This window comes from Marmota flaviventris, chromosome 6, assembly GCF_047511675.1.
Source record: "Marmota flaviventris isolate mMarFla1 chromosome 6, mMarFla1.hap1, whole genome shotgun sequence".
NCBI classification, from domain to species: domain Eukaryota; kingdom Metazoa; phylum Chordata; class Mammalia; order Rodentia; family Sciuridae; genus Marmota; species Marmota flaviventris.
In genome coordinates, this window is record NC_092503.1 from 135,662,952 (window position 1) to 135,675,521 (window position 12,570).

At 34.4% G+C, this 12,570-nt stretch overlaps 1 protein-coding gene and 1 pseudogene across 1 annotated transcript in view; both read right to left on the minus strand.

Annotated features, from left to right (window-relative positions):
* Gmds (GDP-mannose 4,6-dehydratase) overlaps positions 1–12,570 on the minus strand; it is a 625,359-nt gene that overhangs the window by 436,412 nt on the left and 176,377 nt on the right. The window lies entirely within an intron of this gene.
* On the minus strand, positions 2,159–6,100 carry LOC114107391 (S-phase kinase-associated protein 1 pseudogene; annotated as a pseudogene).

The window sequence follows — 12,570 nt, forward strand, 5'->3', positions numbered from 1 at the left end:
ATTATTGTCAATTTCTACTATCAAAGTTATACTTCTGTAAAAATAAGTTGAGGTGTGTTCCTTATTTTCATGTTCTCTGGAAGAGTAAGTATAAGCCTAAGGCTATAAGGCCATGCTGAGCCCAATGATGGATCTGCTCACCTGAGTTGGTCAGGTTACTCAATTCTTCCATATCTTCTATTTTTTTCTTCTGTGACTAGCAGTTAGTAAGAAAAATGGGCTAAAATCTCTGACTGGTTGTAGTTTGTCAACTTCGCCTTCTAGTTCAGCCAACTTCTACTGCATTATAGTTTGAGGCTAGCCTGTTAAGAAATATTTAGAATTGTTCCCTCCCTGCAAACCTTTACCATTAATTACAAAGTATCTTCTACCTATGGCAGTATGTTTTTTTAATATTTATTTATTTTTAGTTGTAGTTGGACACAATACCTTTATTTCACTTATTTATTTTTATGTGGTGCTGAGGATTGAACCCAGGGTCTCGCACATGTGAGGTGAGCGCTCTACTGCTAAGCCACAACCCAGCCCTGGCAGTACGTTTTTACTACCATTTTCTTCTTATATTTAGGAAGGCTTTACAAAAGCAGTTGTATCTAAACTAAAAATTAAAGGGTAAGGAGATAACAACTGTGTAAAGAGGGGTCCTGCCTCTACACAGCAAAGACAAGGTCTTAGAAGCAAAAGAAAATATGGTTCCTCCAAGAAACTGAAAAATCTTCATAGTCCTAATCTGAGTGTAAGAACCACAGTCTATTGTCTTCATTCCTTTCTCAATAGCAGTAAGAATCCTAATTTTGTTCTGGTATTCAGTCTCCCAGGTGGTCAGGAACCACATGGTCTACACATACGAAAAGGTAAATAATTACTGCTGCAAGCTAAATATGATACTTCTAATTTTCTGGTGAAAAGAAGAGAAAACTTCAGGAAAAGGCTATCACCTTGAGTAAAGTAATGTTCATGAAAGAAAACCTGGATGTCTGAAGTTGTTGCAACCATTCTGTGACAATGAGGGGAACAGCCCTTGAAAAAAGCCAATACAGTTTTTCAAGCTGAAATGATAGATGGAGCTCTGTCTACACTAACACTGTTAACCTGTTCCTGTGTCCAGGCTTTCTGCTAAACAAGCCTATGTATTTTTATTGTTTAGGGCACTTTAGGTTGAGTTTTCTGCTCTGAGTAGCTGATACATTCTTTTATAACATTTCTTGATTTTTTTAAAATCCCTTGCTTTAACTGAGAAGAGATTGAAGAATAGTTTATTTCCAAAACTGAATTATCTTTATAAGAGAAAAGATATTTACCTTTCCCCAAAACACTGCTATACATCCATATTACATGATAATCTAAAATATTAAGAAATTTAAATTTTAAATGTTATAAAAATATGTAACCATTCTATTATACTTAAAAATGATCATTTTACAAAGATTCTATTCAAAAATATAGTTTCTATGTCTGGTCATGACAAAGCACAAGTACAAAGAATTAAGAAACAATACATGGAAATAAGTATAATTAGACATGAGGAAAGCAAAAATGCACACACACACAATGCAGGCCAGCTGGAGTCATTTCACAAGAAACTGCTAGGCTTCTCTGAGTTTTTAAACACATTTATAAGTATGAAAATATTAAAAATTCAAATTATCTTCACATCCTCACTAATTACGTTTTCATAGTTAGCCTACCAAATGTTTGTAATCAAAATATTTCAAATTTCAGGAAATAATAGAAGAATAAAATACTATATTTCACCACATAATTGTGCCACTGCAGTAATGTATATTTACAATATTCTGTGCAATCTCATCTTGCATCAAAACCAGTTTAGTAACAAATGATTTTTAAGTCATACCCACACAACTTAAAAAAGGAAAAAAAAAGCTTCACATAATGATTGCATCCCACTTTTTTGCAGGAAAAAAGGGCATAAAATCTGCAACTATTATACAGTAAAATTCAGTACACATTCCTAATGAATTTATTCAATAGATTAAAATTTCACAGCACATAATTTTAAGAAATGTGAAATTAAACACATTGAGAAAAATATTTTCAGGTTCAATTTATCAAACAAAAACTTAATATTAGAACTATAAATAATCACAGAATATCTCAAGATAAAATATTTCTATTAATGAATATGCATTGGTAACTGGGTTAGCATTATCAAGTAAATAAATCAAGTAAACATTGGGAAATTAAACTGTAGGTGAGTTTCCTATTTTTATGAATTTGCAGCCTCCCACATGTACCACAGTCTCCAGTAGAAAACCTACAGGCTTATTGGCTGAAAGAACTAATGGACAAAGTATAGGGCATGTACAGATGGTAGAGCGTGATGACAATTACAAAAATTCCCAGTGAAAGGAAAGAGGGAAGATGCAGCCTAAGTTCTGTATATGAACTCCAATCAAATCTCTGGCTGATCTATAAACCAGGCTAAGGTGAAAGAACTGAATGATGATGTAAGTGTCCAGGAGGACGAGTTTGTAGTTTAAGTCATCCAAACTAACTTTTGCAAAAACAAAAGCAAATCCATCAACACTTTTGGGAAGAATTTAACAAAATCTAGAAGACAAGATTCAGTCTCAAAAAATACGACAATCAATAAGACTAACTCTGACATGGTCCAGATGTTGAAATTATCAAAGATTTTCTTTTCCTTTTTAAAAGTTATATTTCAGAAAACTTTTTGCATATTGTTCTGTTTACAATGCCAACATTTAAAGGGTCAGTAAAATTAACTAAACAATAAAATAGCCAGAAATCTCTACAAGCAGAGGGAAAGCATAAAATGCTACTTTGTAGAGAACACACAGTCTGGTTTTTATTCAGAACAAAAAAAAAAAAAAAAGAAAAAAAAAAGAAACTTTAATCATACTAGCAGAAAGTCAGCCTAGGTTTGGAATCTGCATAGACAGATTATACTACACACACAGTGATGATAGCATTATGTTAAAAGAATTGATTTGCTGCTGCATTTGTCTACTGCTTGTCTAATAATATCAACAAGGATAAACAGCACCATCAACTAGTATTTATAGCAGTCCTTACATTGTTGAAGCATCAGCACAGCATTTCATATCTCTCACACTCTGGATTCCTTTGTTCACCTGAGCTTCCTCCTCTGCAGCAAAGTCCTTTTTTATATTGAAGGTCTTATGAACCTCCTTAGGAGTTTTCCCCTTGATCATACTGTCAACAGGCTTGCCTATAACATCAAGGAAACCTTTGATATCTAAGTAGCTTACAGTCAGAATAAGTACAAAAAGCATTTCTTGGTCAACTTTCAGGAATGCTGGGTCCCAAACAGGGACACTGTCTGTTCATTTTTCTTTGTTCTCATTATCCTTAGGAGGAGGAGGAGGTTCATCCCTGTGGTGGGTGCCCTGCTGAATGGTCTCTTTAATATTGCTCTGTTACCATTTGGTAGAAGAACTGCATCATTGTCTCCTTCACCATCCATTTCCAAATCTTCCAGCAGGGTCTTCACTGTCAAATGGTTTGGCAATTTCTACATTAATTTCAAATATCTCTCCATCTGAACACATATATCTCAACTGAAGACATGGTGTTGGGTCTCAAGAGATGGGAGATGGGAGGCAGAGGCTGCTGGAAGTGAGGTGGCATCTACACAAGAAAAGAAAGTTGGAGGATAAAGCCACTACCCACAGAAGGATTTTCAAGCAGTGACTGAAACTTGGATCAGGGAAATATGCTCATGATGAGTGAAAGGAAATATTATAATAGAAATAACACATCATAAGAAATAACCAGATAAAAATTCTAGAACTTGAAAAACATCATATTGAAATAAAATGGGTTTTGTGCAGCAGCAAGAGGGCTTAGTAGCAGATCGCTGATGACAGAGAAAATGTCAAGAAAATCAAAGATAGAGTAATAGAAATGAAAGGATCTGAGGAATGGAGAAAAAAAATACTGATCAAAATGGTGAAATCTTAGCTACTTGATGAATAATATTAAAGCATTCCTTTAACTGTGTTCTAGGAGAAAAGAAAAAAAAAGAATGGGAAGAGGAAATTAATTTTCTCAGTAAATTAAAATTACTAATTTATCATATTCATAGAGGTCAGCAAATCCCAAGCAAGATAAATAACAAAGAAAACCCCACCTCTGCATGTCCAATGATAAAGTTGATCACCTGTCACGTGGCCCACTGTTTATAGTATAACAGTCACAGCCTTCCCGTGTGCTGTCACCTCTGGGTGTGATGTCTCTGGCATTTGCACTGTCCAGATCTCACCTTGAGATGTCAAATTATTTTCTCTCTTTCTCAACCATTCTTCCCTCAACTTAGAGGCAGTATCACATGGTAACATGTTGATAGAGTTATTGATGGAGTGGCAACATTAAATGGTATTTCCCTGTTTATATGTTTCTTGCTATTTTATTTTAAAAGAATAAGCCCACTCTGTGCATTTTATGTATATCTGTGGGTTAAATATCAGAATATTCAGTATAAAATAGTGGTTAACAACCTGGATTTTGAAATCAAATGTATTTGAATCTTAGTTTGAGATTTTTCTAGATTCCTCAGAACCATCTAAAAAAATACCCATTATTATTCCATTATGAAAATTAAATGCTTTTATCTGCACACTGCCTAACACACAGAAAACACCCAATAGTTGTTTTAAACTTAATCATTATCATAAGTATTATATTTAAAGAGGCAACTAAGGCATTTTACTTTACTAAAACAAATCAAAATTAAGCATTTGGAATTCATGCAATAAATAAATTTAATGACAGTACTAATTATAAGATAAACCCTTATTTCATGTATCACACAGAAAGAAAAAGCCTTGCCAAGTGAAAGAGAATACTCTATTACTTGTATGTCACCTTCTGATTATAAAGCAAGTAATATGTACATTTTTAAATCAAGTAAATAAGGTATGTAAACAGTAATTCCCCCTTGTCTGCAGTTTCACTTACCAATGGTCAACTAAGGTCCAAAAATATTATATCCAAAATTTCAACAAGAAACAATTCATAAGTTTGAAATTGCACACTGCTCTGAGTAACATGATAAAATCTCATGCCATTCCTCTCTGTCCATCCTGGGGATGTGAATCATCCCTTTGTCTAGTGTATCTGCACTATATCGGCTACGAACTCTTCAGTCACTTAGTAGCCAGCCATCTCAGTTATCAGATCTATCCACAGGGTGTAATAGTACTTGTGTTTTGGGAGCATTTACGTAGTAGCTTATTGCTACATGACAAGGCCTATGTCATTCATCTCATTTCTCATCATGAAGCCACTGTATCATTTCACATCATCACAAGAAGAAGGGTGAATACAGTATGATATTTATAGAAATATTCACATATCTTTTATTCTAGTATATTGTTCTATTTATTCTACTTTCTTATTAGTTATTATCATTAATCACAACCTGTACCTACCTAATTTATAAATTAAACTTTATCATCGGTATGTATGCATAAGAATAAACATAGCATATATGGAGTTTGATACTATGTGCCATTTCAGAAATTTGCTGGGAGTCTTGCAATGAATGTATGCTACTCCTTGGATAAAGGGAGACTACTGTATTAACTCATTTAGTTCTCACAAAGTCCTACAAAATAGATACACATGTTTTCCATAAATCAGATGAAGAAATTGTAGTCCACAAAGGTAAAAAAAAATTGCTCAAACTTGATTTCAGAGTTCTTTCTACTAGCTATTGTACATTATGCTTTTCTTGGATTCTGTCATTTCATTTACTTGAAATGTTCCTATAACAAAGGTCTTAACTCTTTATTATATCAGACTCAGATTGGTGAAAAAAAAAGGGAACATTCCATGTCAGAGGTGACAAAATAAGTCACCTATTATTTATTATGAAATTCTACACAGAGGACTAGTGAATTTCAACCCTGACTGCCCATTAGAAACAGTTCAGGTGCTTACAAAACCCCAAATAAAGGGAAATAACTCCAGATGTTAAATGATGTTTATCAAACTTCTACTTCAGAGATAAACAACTAAAATTACTCACTGGATACCTTCCCAGATCAGTGACCTTGTTTCCTACAGACATCATCACTATCCGTATCTCAACCATAGCACACAAATTGCAGTGAGGTCCTTCTGTGTCTCCCCAACTGATTGCTCAGCCCTTCCAAGGAAAGATGCCATGAGGGTATATTCTATACACAGTTCAGTGCCAGGACAGAGCAGAAGCCAAATAAGTGCTGAATGAATGGATAAACTTTCTCTTCCTCCAATTCATACTTACAATCAGTTACATTCATTTTTTAAAATAAAACGTAATCACATCTCCAATTTTCTTTTCCAGATATAAATCTAACTATTAAACCTCACACACCTTAATCCCTGGGAATACTGAACTACTCATATCTCTTTTTTTTTTTTTTTTTGCAATTATTTAATTTATTTATTATGCACTAATGTACCTCACTATTTATTCATATTTTTTCATTTTTATTGGCACATTAAAATTATACATAACAGTGGGATTGGTTATAATATATTCATACATGCACAAAATAAAATAGTATAATTTGATCAGTTTCATTCCTCAGTACCTCCCCTATCCTTCCCCTCCCTCCCCTAATCCCCCCCTTCTTCTATTCTACCAGTCTCCCTCCTATTTTCTTTTAATTTGTTACAAATTGTTATACATGACAGTAGAGTGAATTTTGACACATTGCACACAAATGGAATACAACATATTATTCTTCTGGCTGAACATGGTATAAATCACACCAGTAGTGTAATCATACTTAAATATAGGGTAATCATGTGTGTCATTCTATGGTTCTTCCCCTCACTCCCCTTTATACAATCTAAAGTTCCTTCATTCTTCCCTATCACCAACACCACTCCCACTATGGATCAGTATGTGCTTACCAAATATTCAGCTTTTGGGGTTTTGGGTACTGGCTGATTTCACTTAGCACGGTATTCTCTAGTTCCACCCATTTACCTATAAATGCGATAATTTCATTTTTCTTTAAGGCTGAGTAAGATTCCCTTGTGTATATGTATCACTTTTTTTTATCCATTCATCTGTTGAAGAGCATCCAGGTTGGTTCCATAGTTGAGCTATTGTGAATTGAACTGCTAGAAAATATTGATGTGGCTGCATCACTGTGGTATGCTGATTTTAAGTCCTTTGGGTATAAACCAAGGAGTGGGATACTGGGTCAAATGGTGGTTTCATTCCAAAGTTTCTAAGGAATCGCCATACTGCTTTCCATAGTGGTTGTACCAATTTGAAGTCCCACCAGCAATATATGACTGTACCTTTTTCCCCAACACTTATTATTGCTTATATTCTTGAGAGTTGCCATTCTGACTGTAGTGAGATGAAATCATAGAGTAGTTTTTATTTGCATTTCTCTAATTACTAGAGATGTTGAACATTTTTCCATGATGTTGACTGACTGTATTTCTTCTTCTGTGAAGTCTCTGTTTCAGTTTCTTAGCCCATTTATTGATTGTATTATTTGGTATTGTGGTGTTAAGTTTTTTGAGTTCTTTATATATCCTGAAGATTAGTGCTCTATCTGAGGTGCTTGTAGTAATGATTTTTTCCCATTCTGTAGGCTCTCTCTTCACATTACTGATTGTTTACTTTGCTGAGAAGAGACTTTTTGGTTTCCATTCCACTCATTGATTCTTAATTTTACTTCTTGTGCTTTAAGAGTCTTGTTAAGAAACTCAGGTCCTAAGCCAATATGATGAATATTTGGGCCTACTTTTTCTTCTATTAGGCTTAGGGTCTCTGTTCTAGTGCCAAAGTCTTTGATCCACTTTGAGTTGATTTTTGTGCAGGGTAAGAGAGAGAGGTTTAATTTCATTTTGCTACATATGGATTTCCAGTTTTCCTAGCACTATTGGTTAAAGAGGCTATCTTTTCTCTAATGTATGTTTTTGGCACTTTTGTCTAATAGATAACTCTATTTATATGGGATTGTCTTTGTACCTTCTAATTTGTACCATTGGTCTACATGTCTGTTTTGGTGCCAATACCATGTTTATTGTTGTTGTTGTTGTTACTATAGCTTTGTAGTATAATTTAAGGTCTGGTATTATGATGCCTCCTGCTTTACTCTTTTTGCTAAGGATTGCTTTGGCTATTCTGGGTCTCTTATTTTTCCAGATGAATTTTATGATTGCTTTTTCTAGTTCTATAAGGAATGATGTTGGGATTCTAATTGGAATTGCATTAAATCTGCATAATAGTTTTAGTAGTATGTCTTTCTGTATTATCACATTTTCCCAAGAAATTGACAATTCCACCAATTTAAAAATCATAGTCATTCTTCAAAAAATAAATTAAATTATATCTTTTTTATTAAAATCTGCCTGGTACCCTCAAATAAAATGTCTCTTTAATAATCTGTAGTCAAATTAAAGGAATAAAAATGGAGAAATACAGAAAGTTATTTCTTTTATGTTTCAGAGTGCTAAGAAATCAATATCAGATAAAATCAATATAACACTATAAATTAGAATTTGCTGCTGTCCAAAAACCACATGTGGCTAATGGGTATTTAAAATGTGACTAGTGCAGCTAAGGAACTAGATTTTAATTTCCTTTGAATTCAACTAATTAAAATATAAGTGTGAATAGTCACATGTTCACAGCTGACATATCAGGCAACACAGGTCTGGCAGCACATTGAGCTACACCTTGGAGCACTATCTTAAGCCTCATCCTACACAATATTTTATTAATATCTTAGGTATTTCAATGATAAAAAGCTACAATAAGTGATTAGTAATTTGGAAGGAGAAATAATGCCCCTGAAGCAGATATTAACTATTGGTACCAAGGTCCACATCTAGTACATATAATGAAATCAAATATAGTGTTGAAGGCAACAATGGACCTGTGAGATCTTAACATCTAAGGATATGGTAGCCATCTTCATATTTGTGAGCACTAATATTCACACAAGGAAACTGCTGCACAACACATTCCTCACTATATGTCCCATTGTTAATTAGCAATGACTATATAAACTGAATAAAACACCAAACCCCCAAAACAAACACAAAAAGTGTCACGGATTATGATGGTGTAGGTGCTTTGGTATACAAGCAAGGAAAGGAAAATAAAACAGACTTTAATTAACTGAGGCTCAAAATGACACTAACTACTCAATGAAGCTGATGGCATCATGGCTATACATAGATGGAAACTGTCTCCAACGTGAAGGAGGATAGCCACTCTACCCTCTTAAGGTTGTGCCTGACTTGTGAACTGTCAGCATATCACACCAAAAGCAAAGCTTTATCTATCTATTCATTAATAGGGACCAGGATAGTATGGAGAGCTGAAAATCACGACTGTGGAAGATTGGAGAAAAGCCCAAGAAGATTTAACTTGGAATAACAGGTCATAATAATTCTTATCATGTTGTAACTCTCCTGATATATCTGGGAAAAAGTAAAATAGAAGAGAGATCTAACTCTTTTTCCTTATTCTGGAGGTAAAAGTTAAAGGCAGAAAGATCTATTGTGAACATGGGAAGAACTTTCAAATAAAGTCTTCTGAAAGTGGTAACAAAGATGTTCAAGAACATTGCTATCCACCACACTGAGGATCACTGTGAAGGGTGTGGAGGACAGAAGCAGGGAATGGAGAAGAAACCATCAAAGCCTATACTTGGAAGTTCAAGCAGAGATCAAAAGAAAATAATTTAGTGTTCATAACTGCCATATAAATCTAAGTTGCACCTGGGAGGCAGAGCTAGATCTTCTAATCCTCAATATAGACTGTCCACTAGAATAGAGTAATTCACAGGTGTTCAAGTTGTTTTAAAGTAATAGGCTTCAGCTGCAGCTGCTGGAGTGATGTCCATTAAACATGCCATCATGTACAGAGTTTCTTTATGAACACAATACAGAGTTATACATATCTGAAAATACATCATTTATCAGAACTAGAATTTTCTTTAAATTTAAAAAGGGAGAATTTGGTCATTAGAATAATTATAAGCTATTTCATAGCTTTATTTATAGTGTTTATAATTACCCCTTTCATAATTGATGCTAATAGAAAATGATTTTATTATTGAGACATAAAATTTGTACATCCTTATGGAGTAATTCAATACATATATACAATGTGTCATAATCAAATTAGGATAATAAGCATTTCTATCTCTTCAACCATTAATTACTTTTGTGTGTTGGAAATTTCGTGCTCTTGTTAATTTTAAACATATCACAGAAATTAAGCGTTTTTTCATGCACTTGTTGGCTGTTGTGTGTCTTCTTTTGAGAAACTTCTGATTATTTCTTTAGTCCATTTTTTAAATTGGATTATTCAGGTTTTTTTTTTCATGACTGTTTTTAGTTCCTTGTGTATTCTGGATATTAACCCTTTACTGAATGAATGGTTTGCAAATATTTTCTCCCAGTCTGTGGGTTGCCTCTCAGTTTTGTTCATTATTTTCTTTGCTGCACAGGAGAGTCTAAGCTTGATACAATCAAATTATTTTATTTTCACTTTTGTTGCCTGTACTTTTGTGGTCCTAACTGAAAAATCATTGCCTACACCATTGCCTATGTTTTCATGTAGTATATATGTCTTCAAGTGTATCATAGATTAAACAAAAGTTACCCTACTATGCACTAAAGAAGAACCAGAATATATCCTCCACTACATGTTTTAGAGCTCCTTACTTAACTACCGTCCATTCCCCTCCCAGCTTCACACCTGGGGTTTAACATTTAGATATTTGATCTATTTTGAATTGATTTTTGTGTTCAGGGAGAGGAAGGGGGAGAAGTTTCAGTCTTTCATTTATGTATATTCATTTTTTCCAGCATCATTGCATGTTCTTAGCACCTCAATAAAATCTCAGTTGGCTATATGAATGCAGATTAATTTCTGGGTTCTGTTCCATTTGTTTATGTATCTGTTTGTATGCCAGTACCAAGCTGTTTTAGCTTTGCAGTATGTTTCAAAGTCAAGTACTAGGATACTTCCAACATAACCCTCTATCCCACTCAGGATCCCTTTGGCTACTCTGGGTTTTTTGTGGTTCCATATGAATTTAGGATTGTTTTGTCTGTTTGTATAACTTCACTGAACCTATAGAACATTTGGGAGAGTATGGTTATTTTAACAACATTGATATTTTTTCCTATCCATGAACACAGGCTTTTTTTCCAGTTCTCTGTGTCCTGAATATATCATCAGTGTTTTTTTTTAAAGAGAGAGAGACAGAGAGAGAGAATTTTTTAATAGTTATTTTTTTAGTTTTCGCTGGACACAACATCTTTATTTTATTTTTATGTGGTGCTGAGGATCGAACCTAGCAACCGTGCATGCCAGACAAGCGTGCTACTGCTTAAGCCACATCCCCAGCCCCTCATCAGTGTTTTTTTAATTTTCATTATAGAGATTTGTTGCTCTCATTTAGATTTACTCCTAAATAATTTTTGAGGTTTTTTTTTTTTGTAGCTGTTTTATTAATTTGCTTAGAAAGATTCTAAAAGTGTTGTTCAAGTCCTAAGGGGGAAAAATTTCAGATGTTCAGAGAGGGCATTGGCCTAAAAAGAATCTACAAGTAATAAACAGGAACTTCTTTAAAAATTAAGATAGGAAGTGCCATTTTCAGTACTGGCATTAAAGCCTAGTTTTTTAACTTTTTGAATTTTACAATATAAGTTTTATAGCTGAAATAACCAAAAATAATACAACCATACTTTTTAAAGAACAAGAGAATGTACAGGTAAATATAAGCATGCCTCATTCTTTCACATACTATTTATTTTTTCTCTTGAACTATTCTCTTCAGTCTATAAACCACACAAGCAATGCTAGCGATATAAACACCCACATTGTACAGGTGAAAAATCAACTTAGTTTACACACCAGCTTCCCCAAGTGATGATGGCACCTGGTGTCCTCCCCCCAGACTTCTCTGCCTGACTCTGTTCCTTGGTTGTGCACAGCAATCGCCTCACTACTTAAACTATCTATGACAGCCATGAGAGCCAGGGAGGGGCCTCCATAACGGTGGGCTTTTTTTCCTTAAATACACAATAGGAAGCAAATTTTATTTTCAGGTCTTGGACAAACACAGCTTAAAACAGAAAAACAAAATGAAGCTAGTTTCTAAGTTCTGTAATTATATGAAAACTATTCATCCACTCATTCAAACAATATAGTTGAGTACCTATTATGAGCCATCACCATTCTAGACCCCATTGCATGATATCCATTCCAGGAGGTACAGCAAAAACAAAATTTCTGCCTTTGTGGATCTCATGATTCAGGCAGGGGAAGAAGGCCACTAAACAACATGAATAAGTACAATGTATGGGGTATGGTAGAAGAAAGTGCTATGGAGTAAGGAGCTGGGTACAGACAGAATGCAAGTCACAGAGAGTAAGGGAGCCGCTTACTAAGAAGGTGACCTCTGAAAAAACTCAAAGAAAGAAGCAAGCCATTGAAGGCCTCCAAGTGCAGAAGGCCCTGAGGCAGAAGCATGGCTGACCTGTCCCAGAGTCAGCAAGAAAGTCAATGTGACTAACACCTGGGGTAGA